Source organism: Ochotona princeps, chromosome 6 (assembly GCF_030435755.1).
Source record: "Ochotona princeps isolate mOchPri1 chromosome 6, mOchPri1.hap1, whole genome shotgun sequence".
Taxonomy (NCBI): domain Eukaryota; kingdom Metazoa; phylum Chordata; class Mammalia; order Lagomorpha; family Ochotonidae; genus Ochotona; species Ochotona princeps.
Window position 1 is genome coordinate 61,140,070 of NC_080837.1, and position 4,764 is coordinate 61,144,833.

Sequence of the window (4,764 nt, forward strand, 5' to 3'; positions counted from 1 at the left end):
TGATGGTGTTTTATCCTCACAGATATGTGGCATTTTCAAAATATGTGTGACACAATGTAATGTATCAGTTACTTCTCAGAAGCTACTGTTGGCTTATAATTCTGAAAAAAAATAATCTTAGCAGTGTCACAGCATGAAGCCTAGACATACAGTTAAAATTATACATGGGAAACAGGATAAATTTTAGGAAAGATAATGGCATTTTCTGAAAAACAACTTGAAAATTTATGATTTTGTTGATTGATTTCTTTGTTAAACTTCTATTTCAGTAAGCCATACATTTTACTTATATGTCCTGTGTATGCTTATTTATTAACAAATACTCTTGATGAGGAAAGCCATAATTTGTAAGGTCTTGATGCCAAATATGTATTTCATATTTTGATCCATTGAAAATTGATTATCGGGCCCAGTGTGGTAGCCTAGTGGCTAGAGTCCTTGCCTTGCATACATTGGCATCACATATGGGTGCTGGTTCTGGTCCCGGCTACTCTACCTCCTGTCCAGTTCCCTGCTTGTGGCCTAGGAAAGTAGTTAGAGATGGCTCAAGGCCTTGGTACCCTACACCCGTGCAGGAAACCTGGAGGAAGCTCCTGGTTTCTGGCTCACTCCAGTCATGGTGGTCACTTTGGGGGTGGGGGTAGTTCAGGGCGGAAAATTTTTTCCTCTCTGTTTCTCCTTCTCTCTGTAAATCTAACTTTCCAATAAAAAAAATAAATGAATCTTTGAAAAAAGTACATTATATCAATGAATTTACTAGTGTACTTCTAGATTTGATTTATTCTTCCTAGGTCACTTTTTTTCCCCTCATGAATTATTGTCATTTCTCTGAAACATAGTCTCAAAAATTAATAATTCTTTTAATAAATATGAAATATATAGACTAATAAACATCCACTTATTTTCTATCATTTGAGTCACACACTGTCTCTTAATTTGATGGATTAATCAGTGTTCTTCATTTCTGTTCTTCATTCCTTAACTTTCCATCTTTGTATCTGTACTTTGTGATATCAACATAAAAATATCAATACTCTGTTCTGTAATGACAACTAAGTACATAATTCTTTGTTTAAAATAGATTCTACAAGCATAGAAGAATATGAGTTTATTGATAAAATATAATGTTTACTGTTGTACCAAACAACTGCTGTATTATGTGATAAAGAATAGCAACTTTATAGAGAGTTCAAAAGATAAACATCTATTGCTTGTTCACAGAGTGCTAGCAGAAGTTCAGTGGTGGTAGGCTCAGTTAGGTATGCTCCAGGTCAAAGTATAGCAAAAGTATACATTAAATTAGTGTCACAACTATATTTCCTTACTTATACAGACTTACTTTAAAAAAATATTTCAGAGACAGAGAGAGAGGCAGAGAGAGTGCAGCTATGCTTCATTCTTTGTCTACAAAGTGTTGTATTTATTCAAGAAAAAAGAGATACTCAGAATATATAATACATTTGACATTAACAAGAATTTGAGGAAGACATTTCATGACAAAAGAAAGTCAAGAAACTAAACTCTTTGGGCTATGCATGATGTTTATGTTCCATATTGGAGTGCTTGAGTTTGATATCCAGGCAAGTGTGACCACGGTTTCTGGTTTGGGCAGCCTCTAGGAGTAGCAATGATCACTCAAAAACTTGGGTTCCTGCTACCTGCCAGGCCATGTATTTTGAAATTATGACTAATGAGAAGAAAATGCCATTTATAGAATCAGATTCATGACCATTTTTGTTAAACTTTAATTTTTACAGGAATTTTCATTTTATGTGATGAATTGCAACAAAAAGAAAATCAGTTGTGTGTGCTAATACTCTAAGTACATTTTGAGACATGTGTTTGTCGGATGTTTTCCATATCTTATACAAATCTCTTCTGAAACTGAAGATCATGTATTATTACATATGACATTGTGTTGTATACTAAGATTGATTATAATGGAGGTTCAATTACCTGTTACTACACATAATCTCCATGTCATGGATACACTTTTAAACTTGAATAAATTTAAAGATTGTATGGATATAGATGCGGATAAATAAAAATTTAAAACAATCTTCTCTTTTAGTTTGCCACTTCATTTGCTGTCATCTAAGATGGACGATGGTGTGTTGGTTCATATCTTAAGGCCTTACCACATTCAACTCCCACTCAACAATATTTGTAATAGTGGACAGATTAAAAACCTTAGCTTCCACATAGAAAAAAACTTAAAATGTGTTTTAAATAGTTAAAAGGCTTTATTTCAATGAAGGTGACAGTTTTAATTATGATTTACCTGTGAGTATTACCTCTCCAAGAGAAACTGTCACTATAAAACATCCAGAGTTGAAAGAAAAGTGCAACTTTTTCTTTGCTGACAGATGTAATTTCAAAGATGTCACCCCAATCCAAAAAATAATGTTAAAATAAAGGATGACTTCCATAAGAAAAATAAGGCAAAAAGTATATTCAATTTATATTTTAAAATATGTAATTAGTATTTTAACTATAGCAATTCTATATGATGAAAATTGATAGTTAAACTGGATAGATGGGGCAAGGTCTTGATACCCATTAATATGTATGAGAGCAGAAGGGGATAAGTGTCAGACTGGACCAGTCTGCTACACATACTGGCTGGCCAGGGTGGAGGGCCTGGTTGCGGTAATTGTGGGTCACTCTGACTAGGCTGGGCTGCAGCCCCCACTGGTTTACAGTGATGGTCAGAACCGGGCTGGACAGCAAACTCCCATTGGTTCCAGTGGAAAACAGGGTTGAGGCGGAACCAACCCAGCAACTGCGATGGACTGTGCCAGGCCCTGTGCTTGCTGGTGCATACGGGAATCTGGTCTGGGAACAAATCACACAAAGTTTCTCCTGGGATCCTCCCAATCAAGCTTTTAGTCTCTGAACACTAAACATCAAAAGACAGAGGACAGAGCAAGTCAATCAACCACCTCAGCTGTATGTTGGCAATGAAAAGACGGGGCAACAGGTGACTATAGGATGGACTATATCAATCAGTGGATTTTCCAATGACCGCATTGTGCCTAGAGTGGTGAGAGTGGCAGCAATACGGTTCTGTGGAATTATCAAAACCACTGTGCTGGCTCTACCTTCAGACCGGAGATGGTCTCCCCAAGAAACTGATGAGCTTTTCTGGATAATAAGATGCTGGACTTTTGCCTGGTAGATGCATGCAATGAAAGAATCTCAACTGAATTTGATCTGTGGTGATGCAACAAGGTGGAGGAATCCACCATGGAGGGAAGGGGGAGAATCACTGGGCCTATAAAACCATGTCACATAATGCAATGTAATAAAAAAAAAAATGTGGAGGAATCCACCATGGGGGGGAAGGTGCGGGCAGGGGTTGGGGCATCCCCAGAGCCTATGAAACGGTGTCACATAATGCAATGTAATTAAAATAAAAAAATAATAAAAAAAGAAAATTGAATATCAAAGTTTCAAATTAATTTCCTTATTGAGTCATTGCAAAAAGTAGTAGTGAATACTAATATGAGTATTTTGATGGGGAAAAGACTCAACAAAACCAATATTGGAAGACTTAGGGGATTAGTTACTCATGCAAACAGAAGGTGTCCATGAGAAGTGACTCACATGCTGATTTTTTCTATTCCATAATTTGTAAAGCAAAATTAAATTACAAAAACGAGAGATGGCAAATGAGAAGATGTTTTATCCCCTTGTTTAAGAGTGTAGTTGAAGAAGGGATATTATGACAATTAACCTGTGAAACTTTATCACAGATGGCTTCTGTTTGGACCTACATGTTACCGGCTTTTTTTTTACTTCATTCAGTAGAAATGTAGGGCACATGCCAGTAGAAGCAAATGAGTTAAAAATGATAGATGCTAACCCTTAAAGATAAAGCCTACCAGGGGGTTAAAATCAATTCACTTTGAACTATAAAGTTATTTGAATGAGTTCAAAATAGTCCTAGACAAACATTAATAGAAGTATATTCTGCTAAGTGTTTGATGTATTCATATCAGATGTCATAGGCATGTATGATAGTAGCTGCTTTAATGTGAAGATGGGCTACAAAATGCTTCTGATACTATATTATGGTTGAGATAATTTATAATAATTAGCCAGTTTACGATATCTGTTTTTAAACTCATCTTAACTATTTCAGCTAGTGGATTTGTATAGTATTTGCTTTTAATTTTGAGTAAAATCATGCCCCTTTGTCATTCTGCAAATATACAAAAACCTATATAAAGTAATTTATTCTTTAAAAAATCATTACTAAGTCAATTAATTCCATAATGATGTAAATTTTTGCTGATGGTATGTTGGAGCTTTTAATTGATCGGGATGATACTCTGCTGGCTCTGTCTTCAGACCAGAGAGGGTATACCTAAGAAGCCGTTGAACTTGACTAGACAATAAGATGCTGGACTCTATGTTTGGTATATGCTTGCAATGGGGGAATCTCAACTGAACTTGAACTATGGTTATGCAACAAGGTGGAGGAATCCACCATGGTGGGAGGGTTTGGGGAGGGGTGGGAGAACCCAAGTATCTATGTAACTGTGTCACATAATACAATGTAATTAATGAATTTAAAATAAAATTAAAAAAAAAATAAAAAATAAAAAATTACAAGCTTTAGCTTCAGGTTAATACCTTAGTTGAAAGTGTAACTAAAGTAAGTGCTAAAGTTGGGTTAATATTGCTCCTGTTTTAGGTTCTGTTAGAAAGATTTCTCATTTCAGTTGAAGGTTAGCCCACATGAACTATGTCTCAGAGAAT